General features: G+C 38.8%; 1 long non-coding RNA gene across 2 annotated transcripts; it reads right to left on the bottom strand.

Annotated features, from left to right (window-relative positions):
* Positions 1–15,333: 15,333 nt before the first annotated feature.
* Positions 15,334–20,927, bottom strand: LOC138891813 (uncharacterized). 2 transcript variants are annotated; one of them, XR_011408143.1, is made up of 4 exons: positions 20,639–20,927; positions 20,202–20,405; positions 16,122–16,288; positions 15,334–15,738 (listed from the first exon to the last, which is right to left on the bottom strand). It is a non-coding gene; the product is annotated as an uncharacterized lncRNA (long non-coding RNA). The 2 variants fall into 2 exon arrangements; XR_011408142.1 differs by lacking the exon at positions 15,334–15,738 and having other exon boundaries at positions 15,769–16,288.
* Between the last annotated feature and the right edge of the window lie 381 nt (positions 20,928–21,308).

Raw genomic sequence — 21,308 nt, 5'->3', positions numbered from 1 at the left:
GGTATTTAACTTCCCGGATTGACCCTATTTTCAGAAGTTTGGATACCTCATCCTTGATGAATGCATGTTTGATCTCAGACTATGACCTCCTCTTCTGTTTAACTGGATGGAACTTTGGGTCCAAACTCAGCTTATGAGTGGTTACCTCAGGTGGGATCCCTATCATGTCAAGATAGGACCAAGCGAAACAATCTATGTTAGCTTTAAGAAAATTAATAAGTTTTTTCCTAAGCTCGGGGGTTAACCTCGTGCCCAGGTATAACTTTCGATCTGGTAGGTTTTCAATTAATATGACTTGCTCCAACTCTTCGACTGTAGATTTGATGGTATCGGTTTCATCAGAAGTTATGAATGATCTCGGGACACCGTAATCATCCTCCTTGTCCGCGCCTCATTTCTCCGGTTCGGCCGTGGCCGGCATCAGTGATTGCTATTTAGTTTCTTCTTTTCTGATTGGCTCCGCGTTCCTTGATGTTGAAACCGTGGGCACCGGGATTACCTCGTCGGCAACGAACATCTCCTTTGCGGCCAGCTGTTCTCCGTAGACTGTCTTGACTCCCCCTTGTGTGGGAAATTTCAATGCCTAGTGCAAGGTCGAGAGCACCGCCCTCAGGTTATGAACTCACGACCTTCCAAATATAGCGGTATATCTCATGTCCCCCTCGATCACGTAGAATGTTGTTTCTTGTATCGTCCTGGTGGTATTTACTGGCAAGATTATCTCCCCTTTAGTGGTCTCACATGCCATGTTAAACCCGTTCAACACCCGGATTGTCGACACAATTCGGTCTTGTAACCCCAATTGCTTTACGACCCTTGATCTAATGATGTTGGCCAAACTACCCGGATCAATCAACACACGTTTAAATCGAGACTTATTGATAAGTACAAATATTACCAGCACATCATTGTGAGGTTTCACGATGCCCTCAGCATCCTCGTCGCTGAACGAAATCGTTCCCTCCGGGACATAATCCCAGGTACGTTTATGCATTATGATAGATACTTTAGTTAGCTTTATCATTGGTTCTTGAGGGACATCGACTCCTCCGATGATCATGTTGATGACGTGTCGAGGCTTCTATTGTTCGACCTATTTTTTGGCGTCCCTGTTCCTAAAGTAGTTTTTGGCTCGATCACTCGGAAATTCTCGAAGGTGCCCGTTATTGAATAACCGGGCAACTTCTTCTCTCAACTATCGGCAATCCTCGATCCTGTGACTATGAGTGTCGTGATACTTACACATCAAACTAGGGTCTCTTTGGGTAGGGCCGTGTCAGGACCCAATTTCCCCTCTGTTTGTGTATCGTGATGGCACCTAGTCTTAGGGACTAGGTAAGCCTAATAACAATTGAAACAACAATATTATTTAAATAGAATCTCTTACAATTCCCAAAATTGGCAGTACAAGTCATAAGTTCTACAGAATATTATTTTTTTTTCGCTAGAAAGCCTCTAAATACAATTGTCCATAAATACGAATAAACAGTGCAAAAACAAAAACTTAAAGGTGACTCTGAAGCCTGCAAACGCAGCGGCAGGTTTACCTTGAGTCTCCGCAGCAACAGTCCACATAACTAGCTAATGAACAAATACTTGGATCTGCACAAAAATGTGCAGAAGAGTAGCATGACAATAGAGGAGGTAAAATCTTCAGTTAAGTCAAGTAAGGGTCAAAGAGGCAATAAGAGTGAATCCTAAAAGTAATTAATTCTAATTGAAGCATGTAGAGGTGAAACTAGTATATAGGAACTTAATCATATCAAGAACAACTTCATACTCAGTGAATATAAGGACCTAAGAACCCTAAAAGGCCAACTTTCCACAAATAAGTCCGAGCACGTACTCGTCACCTTGCGTACATGGACTACAATCAACATAGAAGACTCAAATCCTAAGTGGAAATCCCACCCCACAAGTTTAGGAAAGATACTTACCTCGAACCAAGCTCAATCAATCGGTCACAATGCCTTTCCCACGTATATATGACTCCGAATGGCCCAAATCTAGCCAAAATAATTCCATATCATAAATACAACTATATTAGGCTAATCAAATTAATGAAATCAAGATTTTAGTAAACATTCCAAAATCCATCGTTAAAGGTTGACCCGGGCCCACGTCTCGGAATCAGGTAAAAATTACAAAATACGAACACCCATTCACTCACGAGTCCAACCATATAAGAATTACTCAAATCCGACCACAAATCCCCTTTCAAAACTTGAAATCTTTATTGAAGAAGTTCTTCCAATTTTTCCCAATTTCAACCCCAAAAAATCCGAAATTAAATCGAGAAAACAACTATAGATTAATGGAATACAACCAAAAACAATTTAGGAATCATTACCCCAAAGCTTCCTCTGCAAATCCCTCGAATATGCTCTCAAATATAACCCTAAACCGAGTTTGAAAAGTCCAAAATGACAAAAATCACGAAGCCCTTCGGTTTTAAACACTGCCCAGGCATTTCCGCACCTGCGCGTGCGCTTGTGCGAACAAAATGAGCGCTTCTGCGCAAATCACTTGCCCCTTCTGCCTCCGCACCTGCGATGAAAGGGCCGCACCTGCACGTGCGTGCCTACCGAAATCCCTTCTGCTTCTGCGAATCTTGCGCACCTGCGAGCCAAGTTCCGTAGGTGCGATTGCACCAGAAGGCAGAAACTTCCGATTTCTTCTAAGTCTGAATTTGATCCGTTAACCATCCAAAGCTCACCCGAGTCCCCCGGGACCTCGACCAACATACCAACCAAATCCTAAAACACCATACGAACTTAGTCGAGACCTCAAACTACATAAAACAATGCTAAAATCACGAATCACCCTCCAATTCAAACTTAATGAACTTGAATCTTCAAATTTCCACAATCGATGCCGAAACCTATCAAACCACGTTTGATTGACCCCAAATTTTGCACACAAGTCATATTCAACATTTCGGACCTACTCCAACTTCCGGAATCAAATTTCGGCTCCGATATCAAAAATTCCACTACCGGTCCAAAACTCTAAAAATTTGATTTTCGTCAATTCAAGCCTAAATAAGCTATGGACCTCCAAAACACAATCCGGACATGCTCCTAAGTCCAATATCACCCAACGGAGCTAACAAAATTGACGGAACTCCATTCCGGAGTCGTCTTCACACAGTTACGACTACGATCAAAATCCTAAGATTTAAGCTTTCGTTTTAGGGACTAAGTGTCCCAAATCACTCAGAATCATCTGGTAACTGAATTTAACCACCCACGCAAGTCAATACACATAATACTAAGCTGCTCAGGGACTTATGCTGCCGAACGGGTCTTAAATTCTCAAAATGACCGGCCGGATCGTTACATCCTTCCCCTCTTAGACAAACGTTCGTCCTCGAACGTGCTAAGAATCGCCTCGAAATCTTTGAATCACTGAAAGTACATATCAAACATACACCCGCGGGGGACCCCACGTCACCCCAATCCACATAAGCCTAACGACATCATCCTAACTATAATTTATCCTTTTTATCAACACCGATAAGCCTTACAGTCAAAATTCTCACCTTCTATTTATCTTCAAAAGACCCGATTCTAAATCCATAACCGGTATCAGTCTCAACCTGGTGTAACAACTCATGCCTACACCCACAAGGTACGACCACACAATAAGACACACCACACATAGGCCAATAATAACATTTCTAATCACAATAGTTGCCCGTAATCAAAACCAGCACCGGAAATTAGCCTCATATCCGTTAGAGCCCTATTCAAACCTCCACAACACTGACAACGATGCAAGAAACATTAAGGCCTCTTAACTATACACGCGAATCAACAATTCACAACTAACACCACCGGGCACACACCCCGCAAGCTAAAACTCAAGAAGCACAAAATGAAAATGACTGAATATGTAAAGAGAAACACATAAGGGAAATATCAAACAATCCCGACAGGCACAACTCTCTAACAGTATCATACTACGAATCAATTCAAAAGGAAAAATCAATGTACATGAACAAATCATAAGGATATCATCCTAGTATAATTTTCCACCGCGACACGCAACCCAGCTCAAACATATCAAATAACATGGAATCGCGAGGGTCTCACCCTCAACTCTGAATAACAAGTCGAATACACATCATACCAATGGAAATCTTCCACTAATTCAATTCTTCCAATAAAATCACAACACTTACTAAACTCTCACCTCGGTAGAGTATCAAATCACAAATCGTAACCAATTTACTCAGGAATCACATCAAACCTACCATAATGTACAACATGAATTCACTTCTTATCTGGTAACTTTCCATAATGAATAGAAGCAAACGATAGACATGGATACCACTCATAGAGTCTCCCAATAGGGGTAAATACCTAAACATAATACTAAGTCATGAACTCACCCATAGGTGGGACGACAAATAGGGGAACTCCCCGATAAGCAGAACCGAATCAAAATACGAATGGTACCCCTCTGTAACAAATTAAAAGCATACATGTATGACATCATCTTGCACAACGGCCTCTAGCCTACTAAATGAGACATATAAACGGGATGGGCCTTCTCTTCTTGGGTGCCCTCCACTCTCCTGAATACCCCGTTGTGACACATCTGTCCGAAGTCTAGGACAATCTCTCACCCTGTGGCTGGTATATCTACACTCAAAGCAACCTCTATGCCAACGTGGCTGTGGGAACTGTGCGGTACGGGTACTCTGAGACCCATGAGCACCTGAAACACTATGCGAAGCGTGAAGTGCAAACTGAACTGGATGACCCACAAAACCTCTACCATGTCGTACCCTACCTCCAAAATAAGGACCAGTAGATCTCTCCGATCTACGAGGCCTCCTCGTCTCCCTGTCCTCTCTCTCCTGATCTCGCTTGTACTCTCTCTTAAGGCCTTGCCTGTCTTCTCTCTCCTGGTCCCATATGCCCTCTACTCGGTGAGCGATCCCTACCACCTGCTGAAATAAAACATTTGACTCTAACTCCCGAGCCATGCTGAACTGAATATCATGCCTGAGTCCCTCAATGAATCTGCGGACATGCTCTCTAACTGTGGTGAACAAAGCAGGTGCATGCCTGGCCAAATTACTGAATCGCATGGCATACTCTGACACTGACATAGTGCCCTGGCGCAGCTGCTCAAACTCTGCGCGCCATGCATATCGAAGGGACTGAGGTACAAACTCTCTCAAGAACATCTCTGAAAACTGAACCCATATAAGTAAAGCTTACTCGGCTGGGCTACCCAACTCATATGCCCACCACATTTGATAAGCTGCTTCGCTGAGCTGGAACGTAGTAAAAGCAACCCCGCTCGTCTCCACAATACCCACGGTACGGAAAATGCGGTGACACTCCTCCAGAAAACCCTGTGCACTCTCTGAAGCCAAACCACTGAATGTAGGAAGGTCATATTTCTTGAACCTTGCAAGTCTAAGCTGCTCTTCCTCAGATGCTGCAGCCCTGACCATGGGCTGAACTGGAACCACAGGTTGTGTTGCCATGACACCTGGAACCTGACCAACATGAACTTGCCGCTCTGGGGTGTGGACGGCAGGAGTCTGAGTTCCTCCCCCGATCTGTGAAGTAGAATCAACCCCGCCTGAGCTGAGCCAATGTACCAAACATTCTTAGGAATTATGCTAAGGTCTCCTAAAGTCCGGGCGTAACAGCAGGCGGCTCCGGTACTTGCCCCTAACTGGAACTACTGGCGGCTCCTCTACTGCTGCTCTGGTAGGTGCACTAGCTGTGGCACGTACTCCTTGTCAGCCTCTGCCTCTGCCTCTAGCGACACCTGCTCCAGGAGCAACATCGTCGATAACTGCAACTCGTGTCCTCACCATCTGTGAGAGAATTGAATGATAAAACTTCAAACCCCGAGATCAATAAACTCGCACGATAGGAATGAAAGAAGTGAGACTGTCTTAATAGTTCTGTAGCCTCTCAAAGATAAGTACAGACGTCTCTGTACTGACCCGCAAGACTCTACTAAACTCGCTTATGACTCGTAGCACCTATGAACCTAGAGCTCTGATACCAACTTGTCATGATCCAATTTTCCCTCCGTTTGGGTATCGCGATGGCACCTAGTCTTAGGGACTAGGTAAGCCTAACAACAATTGAAAATACAACAATTTTTAAATATAATCTCTTACAATTCCCAAAACCGGTAGTACAAGTCATAAGCTTTACAGGTTTTTTTTTTTTTTTTTTTTTTGCTAGAAAGCTTATAAATACAAATGTCCAGAAATAGGATTAAACAGTACAAAAACGAAAACTTGAAGGTGACTCCGAAGCCTGCGAACGTAGCGGCAGGTTTACCTTGAATCTCTGCAGCAACAGTCCACACAACTAGCTAACGAACAAATACCTGGATCTGTACAAAAATGTGCAGACGAGTAGCATGATAATAGAGGAGGTAAAATCTTCAGTTAAGTCAAGTAAGGGTCAAAGAGGCAATAAGAGTGAATCATGAAAGTAATTAATTTTAATTAAAGCATGTAGAGGTGAAACTAGTATATAGGAACTTAATCATATCAAGAACAACTTCATACTAGGTGAATATAAGGACCTAAGAACCCTAAAAGGCCAACTTTCCACAAATAAGTCCGAGCACGTACTCGTCACCTTGCGTATATGGACTACAATCAACGTAGAAGACTCAAATCCTAAGTGGAAATCCCCCCACACAAGGTTAGGCAAGATACTTACCTCGAACCAAGCTCAATCAATCGGTCACAATGCCTTTCCCACGTATATCTGACTCCGAATGGCCCAAATCTAGCCAAAATAATTCCATATCATAAATATAACTATATTAGGCTAATCAAATTAATAAAATCAAGATTTTAGTAAACATTCAAAAATTCATCGTTAAAGGTTGACCCGGGCCCACATCTCGGAATCGGGTAAAAATCACAAAATACGAACACCCATTCACTCACGAATCCAACTCAAAATCTTTATTGAAGAAATTCTTCCAATTTTTCCCAATTTCAACCCCCAAAAATCCAAAATTAAATGGAGAAAACAATTATAGATTAATAGAGTACAACCAAAAACAATTTAGGAATCATTACCCCAAAGCTTCCACTGAAAATCCCTCGAAGATGCTCTCAAATATCACCCTAAACCGAGTTTGAAAAGTCCAAAATGACAAAAATCACGAAGCCCTTCGGTTTTGAACACTGCCCAAGCATTTCTGCACCTGCGGAGCATGGGCTCGCACTTGCGCATGCGCTTCTGCGCAAATCACTTGCCCCCTCTGCCTCTGCACCTGCGATGAAAGGCCGCACCTGCGTGTGCGCGCCTGCGAAAATCCCTTCCGCTTCTGTGGACCTTGCGCACCTGCGATGTCCATTGCGCTTCTACGTGGTCACACATGCGAGCCAAGTTCCGCAGGTGCGATTTCACCAGAAGGCAGAAACTTCAGATTTCTTCTAAGTCCGAATATGATCCGTTAACCATCCAAAACTCACCCGAGGCTCGTGGGACCTCAACCAACATACCAATCAAAATCCTAAAACACCATACGAACTTAGTCGAGCCCTCAAACCACATCAAACAACGCTAAAATCATGAATCACCCTCCAATTCAAACTTAATGAATTTGGAACTTCAAATTTCCACAACCGATGCCGAAACCTATCAAACCACGTCTGATTGACCCCAAATTTTGCACACAAGTCATATTCAACATTTTGGACCTACTCCAACTTCCGGAATCGGATTCTGGCTCCGATATTAAAAATTTTACTATCGGTCCAAAACTCCAAAAATTCAACTTTTGCCAATTCAAGCCTAAATAAGCTATGGACCTCCAAAACACTATCCGGACACGCTCCGAAGTCCAATATCACCCAACGGAGCTAATAGAATCGACGAAACTCCATTCCGGAGTCGTCTTCACACAGTTCTGACTACGATCAAAATCTTAAGAATTAATCTTTCATTTTAGGGACGAAGTGTCGCAAATCACTCCAAATCATCCGGTAAATAAATTCAACCATGCACGCAAGTCAATACACATAATACGAAGCTGTTCAGGGTCTTATGCCACCGAACATAACTTAAATTCTTAAAACAACCGGCCGAGTCGTTACAGGTCGGACTGCAATGGTCGGGGCCACTTGGTCTCTTTGATGCGCCCGATGGCTGACACGATGCTAGCAACATCAATGTTGAAGTTATACTCTGCTAATCTCGGTGCTTCCCTACCCCCGAGCGGCCTGTAGAAACCATTTTTGCTCATCAGACCTCGGTTACTGGGCCCTCGATCGCCTCTTTTCTTGTTCCTTGTGGGGTGACGCCCGGACCTATTTCTCATTCGGTCCGCACTGTATGATTGATACCAATCTCGGACCTGTCTTGGCTCATGATCAACGACTATATTAGACCAATCATCAGCCCTGATGGGGTTAATAGACCTAGAAGGAGCTCTGAGTTGGTCGTCCTCGACCCTGATCTTTGATTGGTACCTGTTGTGGATGCCGGCCCAGGTCACCGCCGGGTACTCTACCAAATTTTGTTTTAGTTGTTGAGAGACCAAGGAACTGCGAGGGTTAAGCCCTTGAGGGAATGCCTGAACGGCCCAATCATCTACACCCAGAGGTAGGTCCATCTGTTCTATCTAGAACATTGACACGAACTCCCTGAGCATCTCGTTGTCTCTTTGTTTAACCTTGAAAAGGTCCGAATTTCTGGTCTCGACCTTGATGGCCCTGTCATGGTCTTTTACGAAAGCATCTGCAAGCATAGAAAATGAGTCAATGTAATTTGGGGGTAAGTTGTGATACCATATCATTGCTCCTTTGGAAAAAGTCTCCCCAAACGTCTTCAATAGCACCGACTCGATTTCATCGTATTCCAAGTCATTCCCCTTGATTGCGCACGTATAGGAGGTCACGTGCTCGTTCGGATCCGTGGTTCCGTTATATTTGGGGATATCGGGCATACGAAATCTCTTTGGGATCGACTTCGGTGCTGTGCTCTGAGGAAAAGGCTTCTGGATAAATTTCTTGGAATTCGTCCCCTTAAATATCGGGGGGCGCTCCCGGAATTTGATTGACCCTGAAATTGTATGTTTTCACCTTCTTATCATTAGCCTCAATTTTCTTTTCACCTAACTCCATCCTCTTCGTTAATGCTTCAAGCATTTTCATTATCTCGGGATTGGCCCCGGGCTCAGCTTCACCCGGTCTCTCGGTGATTTGTTCGTTTCTTCGGGTGCTTTCCCGGGATTATTCGGGCTCGACCCTATTGGAGGCATGGCTTTGATTCTGCAGCTGTGTTATTGCCGCCTGTTGAGCCTGCAATATTTCGAAGATTAGCTGTAGGCTTACCCCCATCACCTTCGCCTTCGGGCACTTCTCGAGCTGTTGGTCGGGGTCCCCCGCAAAAACTATTTTCGGGATTAGTTGGAAAATTTACGTCGATGGCCACCTATGAGTTAGCATCACCCGGATCGAAAACTGGGACACCGTTGGGATCAGCAGGAGGCACCTCGTTGCTAGGCACAAAATTATTATCGCCATGATGGCCAGACTCGACATCAACGTTCAAGTGGGTAGACTGAGAGTTTGACATTTTCAAGCTGACATGAAATTAAGACTTTAAAGAACAAGCGTAAAATAGGGTGTGTTATGGAGATTCGTATCAAATCACCACTATTATCCTTAGCCCCACGGTGAGTGCCAAACTGTTTACCCTTAAATTGGATAACAATTAAATTTATATGCAGTTTTAAGGATATGTGATTTGATTCAACACAAATAATCAACTATATTAGATAAATGAGTTAAAGATAAAATAAACGATCAAACCAGTTGTAATGGTATGGTCTAACCCGAACATAGATTGAACAATGGCCTCGTCTTCGATTGGACCCTTGGTTCGAGCCCAGTCGTGAATGAAGAACAGAACTGTTAAATAAGAACTTTAGCCACAGTTAAAAGGCAGAAAAATAAACTTGTATTGTTTTTATTTGCGTGTTACAGTGTATCTTACAAAATAAAAACTTTTTCTTTATATAGAAAGAGAGTTTCATCCCTAATATAAGTCTAAAAAGGGTAAACATAATCTTCTGTTTTCGTTAATTACTGATCCATAACCGACATCGAGCGAGATTTGTGCCATGATATCCGGTTACGTGCGAATATCACGGCCCTCTAACAGTCGTGTGTAACAGTTTATACTATTTTTCCAGGTCTTAGAACTCGTTCTAGGTCCATGGAGCGTCGCTTTACCATACTCGATGATGAGCACATCGTTCACCTTTTATGGATCTCGATATGAAGGGCTCTCAGCCTCGATTTCAATCTCGTGCATCCATGCCCTTCTTCCGTTTTCTTCACCGTAAAATCAGGGTATGCATTATCCCCGATTGCCCGTATACAGTCTTAAAATTTAAAAGATAAAAGCCTTTGAGTGAATTTCAATTTATGTGGATACAAGAACTTCTCACTAAGCGTAATATAAAATTTCTAAAGTTTAAATTATTTCAAATACATAAATATAACATTCTTCTTATTAGAACTAACTAATAAAAAGTTTACTTTTTATAAGAAATTTATTCTGATATTTCAGTGAAGAAAAGTTTGTGTTAGCAAAACAAACGACTGTTTTATTGTTCGATATTAATAAGGTATTGTACCATCAAAGTTTTTTTGTTTTAAGTTTGAGTAGCATTATCACTTCTGGTATAAATAATGAAATTCTTAGGGCAAAGGTTGGTTATATGAGTCCATTTGGGATTGAAATATAAATATGATATATTTCAATCATTTATGATTAGTGTTTTGTTTATGTTATTTGGAACAGACACGTAATTACTGACTTTGTTGTAATGGTCTAAAATAAATGGAATTCCATTTCAAAATCCTGGCCCTATAAATTTCAAAAGGTTAAATTACGCTTTGCAAAAACAATCAAATTCTAATTTCGGATATGACTCACGTCTTCTTTTGGACGTAAAGTATATTTTATTTATCTGTTTAGAAAACACTAGATATGAATGTGCTCTTTAAATACGAATTAGTTTCAATCAAAATTGTTTAAACTTCTTAGACACATGAAATTAATTAAGTGTGTTGATCTTACTTTTGATTTCATCATGGTAACGGAAAATTAACTATTGTCATAAATGGGAAGTTAATAATTCAATAATAAATTAAGATTAGATAATCCATGAGGATTTTAAGAATTGAATATTATTCTCTCTTTTTTATAATAAAGACAATATTATATATTAACCATTAAGCATTACGCATTGTTGCATGATTATGAGATGCATTGTCATTACATTATTCTCATTGACGCATCTAACCTCCAAAAACCTTTGAAATTTAATTAAGAATCCTTGCAAATTTACCTTTCCCTATCTGTAAATTTTTAAGTTTCAGTATGAGTAATGATATTGTTAAACAATCACTCAACTAAGGATTTCTTGCTCAAATCTGTTTATTTTTATGTGTATCATATATATATAACAAGACTTGTGATAAGAGAAAATTATTTACGATCAAACTCATTTCTACAAGAATAAAGCTAATGAAAAAGATAAAAAAAACATTTGGTAAAGCTAAAAAAGGGGGGTCAGATAAATAGTTGGGATTGAAATAGTCTTTTTGGAGATAGAGGGACTTGAACCCTCATTGATAATGGTATTAATATGTAGAATGGGACTCTATCTTTATTCTCGTCCAATTTTGTAATATGATTTACGACATCCGGGATTTGCTAAAATTTAGTAAAATACAAGTCACTTATTGTGCTTCTTAAGAGCAATAGGAAAAAAAACGAACTTGTTAGAATGTAGAATGAATTTATAAAACCGCAATATATAGATGAAAGATAAATTAATTTCAAAATCTAGAGGTAAATTGGCTACTGTAATTCTTTATAAAGAAGCAAAGATGTTTCGTTTTCCTACATGAAATTAAATTAACTTGGTACTTTCCAGGAATGAATTAATTTATATTTAAAGAAAAGGAGTATTTCTAAAATTCACAAAAGAAATAAAAAGAAAGTAAAACATTAAAACACATTCCTAAAATTCCCAAAATAAGAAAAGAAGAAAACACCTTTTTAAGAAAGAATTGGACTGTCTTCGATTGCCAAAATCTAAGTAAATAAAGAAAAATGCCTTTTCAAGAAGGAATCTACGTAATTGCTTTCAAGTTAAAAAATTCAAAATGTAAATAAACGAGGAAAATATTTTTTTAAGAAGGAAACATAAAAATTTCCATTTCTAACTATACCAAAATGTAAATAAAAAAGACATTTTTTTCAAGAAAGACAAAATTTATTTTTGTTTCAAAAGTATAAAGATTTTCCTAATAATTCCGCAAGTTATAAAAAAGGAAACATATTAAGAGTATATTTAAAGGATACCTTATAATTAGATTCGAGTATAATTGGGTACAGATACATAATTTTGGATTGTTTGTCAGGTCAAATAATTTTTGGTCACATCAAATTTGATGTGAGAGAGAGAGCAATTACAATCTCCAATTAATAGGTGATTTTTCAAAAAAAAAAAAACTATTCTTATGTTTCAAATAAACTATTGCTTTTACACTCTGTCTCTTCCATTTTAAATATGTGAGAAACATTTTTTGGAACAACTTCGTATTTTACTAGTTTTTTCTTCTAGCATTAATTAGTACAAATATTTATTTTAAAAAATACTTTCTAAACTCATACATATTCTTTGTTATTCAAAAAATAAAACAAATCATGAATTTATTATATTCATGGGTGGATAAATATTCTTGATCATATTAGTTATCAATTTATAATTATTAAATTTTTTCTTAAAAAGGAGTATTTTCGATATCCAGTAACATATAAAATAAAATTATTTTCTTATACGCATATGTATTTGTTTGCACATAAAAATTTATTTACTTGTCCATCTATAAAAAACTATTTAATATAAAAAAAGTATTAATATGTTATTTTACTTGTGCAACAAACATGATGCGTAAACTTATGATGTTATGATAAATTAATAAATCTATGTTATTGCTAAATTGTACAACAACAACAAATCAGTGAATTTCTAAAAATAGGGTCTGGGAGGGTAGCGTGTACACATACTTTAACCCTACCATGAGAAGACAAAGAAGCTATTTTCGATAGACCTTCAACTAAAGAAAAATTAAAAAAATATTAGTGACAACAAGTAGTAACAATAACAAGATATTTAAAAGATCAAAGTGAAAGATAGCAATCAAACAGTAGGTAATAATAGCAATCTAAAAATAAAAAAAGATACCATATTGTAATGACATGATAGGTCATTTTGAGTACTAGTTCCCTTTTATGTGTTTCGAGACTCTTCATCGCACAATTTGATGATTTATAACTTGCGTGCGTGGTGCGTGGTGCGTGTCAATTTTCAAAAAGTTTAAATGTGAATTTTTTAAAAAAATATCATTTTTGACTTTGAAAATGTCTAGAGTTAACCACGGTCAATGTTTTTGGTAAACGACCTTGGATCGGTGTTTTGACGATTTCAGTAAGTTCATGTGATGATTTTGGACTTGTACGCATGTTTGGTCGGGCTCCCGGGTGACCCGAGGCTGCTTTGGCGCTTGAAGTGAAAAGTTGGAAAATTGAGTTTAAACTTTGAAAATCTCGAGTTTTGATGATCGATTCTCAATTTTAGATGTTATTTCGATGATTTAAGCTTGCGGGCGAGTTTATATGATGTTATTACACTTGTGGGGATGTTCGAATTAGAGCCCGAGTATCACAGCCCAAAAATCACTAGTCGTGATGGCACCTAACTCGACCCGCTAGGTAAGCCAACTAACAAACAATACAATCCAAATGAAATTTGTAAGAAAATAATGAAAAATTATCTGAACTTTTACAAATTACCCCAAGAACTGGTAGTACAAATCATGAGCTTCTATGACTTAGAATTTACAAAGTTGATACAAATAATTACACGGTCTGTTTGAAAGCTACATAACAGATTAACAAAATCTAAAGCCACCAAGGACAAGTGGCAGCCATATCCGAAATACACGAACATCTTCAGAGCCAGCTCCCGACATCACCAGCAGCTCCGCTCTAAAAGTCTGCACGCAAGGTGTATAAGTGTAGTATGAGTACAACCGACCCCATGTACCTAGTAAGTATTTTGCCTAACCTCGTCGAAGTAATGACGAGACTTTTTAGTTAAAAGATGCTCACTGATAAAATTTGTAATGTAACTAACAATAGAACTATACTACAGTATAACAGAATAGAGCACACGAACGAATGTACAAAGCAATAACAGAGTACTAGAGGAGATCACAATCCAACAGTTTCTAATATCTCGACCAATCCTTTCCTTAGAGCGAAACCCAATGACCACAATAACCACCTCAAAACTTTCATAGTGTGAGAGAAACACTCAAGACATCAAATTCAACTGCACGGCTACACCCTTCGTGCATAGATCTCATCCTCACCAAATATGTGTAAAACTGTACCAACCGAAGGGCAGAAATACCGATAACAGAAATGACAAAGTAGGAATTACGCAAGTAGTAATAATGAACGAAAATGTACATAAGGACATCAGTAACAGACTAGGCGGAAAGCATAAAGGTAATGACAATAATTAGGAAAAGGAATGTAACTTCAACTAACTAGCATGGTGGAGGCATGAATATAGATATAACAAATAAGAAAGGGGACACATGATCTTTATAGGTTAACAAGTAGAGACATGAATGACTAACATGGAAGAAGACCTGTACCTAAGTGCAACAAAACAGATATGACATGGATGCAATTATACCAGCAGGAAGTAGGCATGATATTTACAAGTTAAGCAAGTAGAAGGCATGGGCAACACAACAGCAATTGAGATAGAGAATAAAGACAGAACAGTGACGACAAGTCACATAAGAACAGTAAGTACGACAGTAACAATTCAAGGTAAAGGCACGAAGATATCTGCAAGAAAAAGAATATCACAACATAATGCATGTCCCTCATCCTCACTTGCACGGAAACACCCTTCGTGCCATTAACTCGAAATAACACAAAAGTATGATAATATAAATGCAATGGAACGGCATCACCCTTCGTACTTTTACTCACATAACATGGCACGACATCACCCTATCTTCTGCCTCAGTTTCCTATAGATTGGACTTTGGTTTGTTCTCAAAATCCTCTACTTCTTTGACAATTTCCTCAGGTATTATATCATTTTCCCTATCTTCTGAGTCACTTTTCTCATGTTGCGTTGTCTCATTACACGTCACAGTCGTAGATTCAACAGGATAGGTAATAATTATGCTAAATGAATGCATAGAGATAATAATATAAATAAACAAAAAGAAGTGATGCATTAATTAAAACTAAAAAAAGGTCAGAAAAACATGACTCGATATCTCGAGTATTTATTTCAAAAGAAAATACTGAATGTCTTAAAGGCCAGAAAATAGATTATAAAGGGAAATCATGCTAGTTCTGCCAAAGCTACCCGGGTGCTCGGTGAGCCCGAGATGGTGCAGCGGTCCAATAATCGTAGAACTAGTTCGTTCTTCCCTGGTGTACTTCTTCCATATGAAGTCTCCACATTCTCTGCCATGGGAGCATTGTCTTTACTGTTGCCACTCAAATCGTCCATCTTTCCTTTATCCTTGCTTTTGATATCTTTGAGAGGGGGTGGAGGTGGAGGACCTCTAGATTTAGTGTGATATGTTGACATTGCTAGAATGCACGAACCAACCTTTGGGAATGGGAATAATCAAAAAGAGAGAAAAACAAAAGGTGGCCAAGTCAGTAATACGAAATAAAAGAATCTTGCAGTATTTAAACAGATAACACATAAGGCATGTAATGGTTCGTGTCCTAATTTGGGGACTTCGTTGCACCCGAGGTAGGCCTAAGCGACCTTGTTTCCTCTGGAATATGATGCCTAAGCAACGTTGCTTCATCCCATTAACGCGAGAATAAATCAAACCAATCTATTGATAAATCGAAATAATACTATAGAATCACTAATGGCATAGAGCCTTATTACATCAAATCTAAACAAAATCTAGCTATAAAACAATAAAAGAAAACCCTCCTATTCTACTTGGTCCCGGATGGAACTTTTCCAGGCCTCACCTTCTTGGCACCATCGATCACATTCCCAAAGTCGCCCATGTTGAGTAGCAAGCCAGTACCCTTCTTACATGATTCCTGTCACACGGTGCGATGTTGTTCCACCAATCAATCAACATCAGTGGGATGTTCTGGACCATGTCGAACCTGAGAATTTCATGCCACATTTTCTGCATAAAAAAAGGGTTAGCCCTTCCCCCTCCTGATTTGATTAATTACGCAATAACAGTCAACACGTTTGCATATTTTCTCCAAGTAATGTAAAGCATGAATGCGTCTATCAGAATCGTGGATATCCCTTTGGACTTTGGACAAGGCTTATCGAAACGGATTAATATTCCATGGACGTTTAATCCATCCTAGGTTATAACATGATGCATGCACATTTCGATCAGAGTAGGCTTCTAGAAGGGTCTAGACTGATACTCTCAAGTGGACTACTTGAGAGGGAATGGCACGGGACCGTCGACTACACTACTGATTGATTAGTCTACCGCAAATAAGCCTTTCCAATTTGACAAGGATTTTTACGAAAATGGCGGACACTCATCAAGCGCTACTACATTGATAATAGGCATAAGTGGAGTATGATGTTGAAAGCATAATTTATGCGAAAAATAATAGCATGTAGCCAAGTAATTTACACGGTGAAAAACACATATATGCAATAATAAATAATGCTATAAAATAAGAAAGAGAAAAAGGGAAAATAAAGACAAGGGAAATAGTTAGCATGGGTCATAAAAATTTGAGAAACGTAATTATATGAAGCAAATAAAGGAGATAGGGAAGGGAGGTTCATGATATAGCAATTTCAAGCAAATAAAGGGGGTGGGAAGAGGAAGGTGCATGAAAGAAGTCAAATAATTCAATAATCCACACAAGCAAAATTCTTTATGGTAAGAGCCTAAGTATATCCCCAGTAGAGTAGCCATGCTATCGCGTCCTATTTTCTCGCGAAAACGGGTTTTGACGTGTGATACCTCCTTTAAAATGGGTATTAAAAGAGAAGAGTCACCACCTAACGATTTTAAGGTGCATTAGGGCACCTATTTGTAAATAACTCTATTTTAGCTAGTCTACGTCACCGAAGATCAGGTAAGGGCTCAAACTACCTCAAGAAGAAGGGATTAGGCACTCATCAAGGTCCACAACTATGGGTCTCGGCTGAATTTAATACTATGTGGGATTGTTGAATTATAATTATCCTATGTGATCATATAAGTTAAAGAAGAGTATGGAGTTTAAATTTACAAGACAAAACAAATTGTACGTAAGAAATAAAGCGGATTATTATTAATAAATAGTTGTACAATCCTTGAAGATTACAAGATATAGCCTAAGTTCAAACAAGCGTGCAAATAATAACCGGAGGGAGGGGTCCTAAGTTTTTTAGCCTAAAGGATCACCCTGTGCAACATAAATAATACTTTGAAACTTCCTTAAAGGAAAGGGTTACTCATATGATTCAGCAGGCACAGACTATCATCTCCTGCTACTAAATTACTATCCTAAAGTTGTTTACCTAAAGCGTTCTAGTTCAATTCTATACTGCGTCCTATGTGTGATTTACCCGTCTCATGCCTATGGTCCAAGAGGCTTTGGACATACTACTTTGGTAGTTATAGACTTCACTTAGGATGCTTAAAAATGATAAAACTAGGCGCATAATCAAAACAATTAGGATTGCATATAGTTAACAATTAAAGGCTCAAATTGACCTCCACACAAAGGCACAAGTGCACGCAAACAGTCATGAGCTTATGCAAACAGTGTTCCAAATTATGAAGTGAACAGTTGTAGGTAGGCAGATTTAAAATTGGGGCATTATTGAATGGCGCAAGACTTAAAAGCACGATTTCTATGTAGTTGATTGATTCAAGAGTTGACATAAGATCCTATAAACTGCTAATGTTAACAGATGGTTCATTAAAACCATATATGTATGATCTTTACGTGACTAATGACTGGCCTGTGGGATCATTGAAAGCGCATAGTTATTCGTCTTGGATCCTATAGACATGATTTCTAAATGAGTAGCAAACTCCTATAGGCATGACATCTAGAAAAGTAATTGAGAACATACATTTGCTTCATTTTATTCCTACAGGAATGGTATCTAAGGCAGCAGTGTGACGAGAATAGCAGTAGCAGTAATTTCAATTAACCATATTGAAGTCCTACATGCATGATTTCTTTAGATGGGCCACATAATTGCAAGAGGTATCAATGTAAACAGTTCTTGATTACTCAAACGAGATCCTATAGGCATGCTATCTAACAATACATAGAAATAGAGCATGTTGAGCAACTAGCAAATGAAGCTTTTAGATCCTATAAGTATGTTTTCTACCCTTTCATGCGAGAATTAAAGTATCCCAGCCCCCCACATTTCAATAATTCCTAGCTGTTGTTATTATAAGTTATTACAGGCCCAAATATAGTAATACAAGCTCAAATAATGAACACATGCCAGCTAAGACAGTTACAGGCCCAACATAGATACAAATCAAATCAAGGACACTCTTGGGCTTTCAACCAAACTTAGAGCCTCATGAAGATAAGAAAGCCCATACTCCGGCTAGCTATCAATATGCTGCAGCTCTCAGCAGTAAACTGGCCCAGCAATAAGGCTCAAACCAATGCCTTGCTTACCCATCAAATTAACCATACAAGTGATAAGCTATATACTAAGTCGATTACGCACTTAGCTCTTAAGGTTGTAGCTAACATAGAAACAGAAACTTTCTAAACCAAAGGCACACAGGCAGGATTACACAAGGTCTGAGCAGGCATAACACACACATGATAGATACAAGTTATATTTTCCAGAAAACAAGTTAAGAGATAGCAAGCCAAAGTTAAGTAGATTTTTCAAGTAAAGCATGGTTCAGAATTAACCTAAAGGGGGATTTAGACATAAAAGACTTAACAAGGAAATTTAGCGGAGCCATAATCACGAACACAAGTAAGGAGCAGTTATACAGAAAGGCCTTAAACATGAGAGCCTAATGAAGACATCATTACAGCTAACTCGTAGCCAAGTAGAATAACAAACAGACCAGTGGACATAAGGAAGCACTCACTTAAACATGAGAAACTTAACATATTGAGTGTCAGACAGATATCAGTCATAACACAAAGGCTCAAAATCTTGAAGAAAAACACAAGGACTCATGGTAGGTGAAAACATATCAACTCCAGACTAACATGTCAAACAAGTATCATGACTTATCCCGGTTGACCATATAGGAAGAATAGGCTAAATATATTGCAATGCATCCTAGAAGTCTTAATCAATCAGTGAGCACATAATGATAACACAACATTAGAGTTTACAAACAACAGAGAGACCTAGTTGGGATAGTATTGGCATGTAGATTTCTCATGAATTGACTCTAAGAAAGTATCATATTGTACATGAAAGATTCAACATGAATTAATTCATTTGAACAAATTCTGAGCATGAATTAATTTCTCACAAGAATCTAAAGCAAGGCATGGACTCATAACGAGCAGCAGACATAAGTACTCAACTACATAAACATAATAGGCTAAGCAGGCTTAAGATGGTCAGAAAGTATTCAGGTTGATCACATATAATGAAAATACATTAAAGTTTAGCAATGGCAAGGGAGCATATTAGGCTAAACATTTAGACAGTATTGTCACATGTGATTGTCAAGGGTCAATTTGTAGAGAAATAGTAGGTTATGCAAAAAGGATTCAGTAGGAAGGGACTCACTAATGTAATTCTAAGCAGGAACATAGTTTCCTAAGGGGTTTCAGTACAAAAGTTCAAGGTAAGGCGTAAGAAAGGATTCAATATCAAACGGCCAATATAGGAATTCAAGCATGCATAAACATGATAGTCTCAAACAAGCATAACAACCAAAAATCTTCCAAATTGAATACACTGAATGAACATATGTAGACTTATACAAGTTTTGATGAAGGATTGCAGAACAAATGCAAAACAAATTCGACACAGTATCATATCAGTTTTTAAGAGTTCAAATAATAGATATTCAGAGGCATGAACACAAGTAGGAAAAACAGAATTGCAAAGGTCTAAATACTTACCAGTTTGCAAGTTTAACAAGCAAAGGAAGGAGAAAACCAAGTGCCAGTAACAACTTGAGTATCAATAGCAAAGAGAGAACAACAGGACCCAAACCCCCAATGCGTCAGAGTTCACAGGAGCTTCAAACGAGCCCCGAGCAGTGCTCCCACTGGGAAGGTCAATTGAGCGAATTTCGGTGGCCTTGGCTTTCAGCCGGCAAAAATCTAACGTTTCAGAATAGTATAGAATGAGTGAGAGTGAGAGTAAGAGAATAACAGTAGTTCCGTCCTTAGGGGAATACGGGGAAGGGGTTTATATAGTGTTAATAACAGGTAAACAAAAATGGAAAGAAGACCAATCATACAGAATAAGGAAAGAAGATTAATCATATAGAATAAGGGAAAAGACCACATGCAAACCAATTTCAAATCGGATTAGGGTAACCAGTAAGGCAAACCTTAATCAAGCAGGAATCGATGGAGATACACCCTAATAGGAGAGATACTCCGTATCCCTTGAAGCATCTAGCCGGAGTCTCACAGAATCTTTAAGATCGAGTCCATTTGGGCTCGATTCTTTTGAAATATACTTTCCATAGACGGAACAATAACCATTATTACCATATTTAAGTGGTAAGTACTCAGAAAAGGTAAAGAAATCTTGGCTCGTGGGGGGAATGCAAAGAAAAGGGCGAGAAAGTTACCGCCGCTAGGGTTTAGTTTTGAGATACGAAAGGGAATGTTTGAGGGCGGCTGTGGGATGAGAATGAGCTAAGGTTTTGGGCTAAGGGGATATAAGGAGAAAGCGGGAAATGTTGTGAGCCGTTGATCAATTTTGATCAACGGCTGGGATTTAAATAGGTCGGGTCGGGTGTAACGGGTCGTGGACTGGGGCAGACCTGTTGGGTCGTTTGGTTTTGGGCTTCTGGGGTCAATTGGGGATGGGCATATTCTTTTGGACCTTAATTTGTCCGAAAATTAGACCTATATTGGGTTATCTATATCTATCTATACTATATTAAAAATGGGAACCCCAAAACTTAAAAGTTAAATTACCTAAATATCCTTCTAAATAATTTAAATAACCTACTTATCTATACTATATTATATACTATCTACACTATACTA

This window comes from Nicotiana tomentosiformis, chromosome 5 (assembly GCF_000390325.3).
Source record: "Nicotiana tomentosiformis chromosome 5, ASM39032v3, whole genome shotgun sequence".
NCBI lineage: Eukaryota > Viridiplantae > Streptophyta > Magnoliopsida > Solanales > Solanaceae > Nicotiana > Nicotiana tomentosiformis.
The sequence above is the reverse complement of the archived record's forward strand: the minus strand, read 5'-3'. Positions and strand labels throughout refer to the sequence as shown.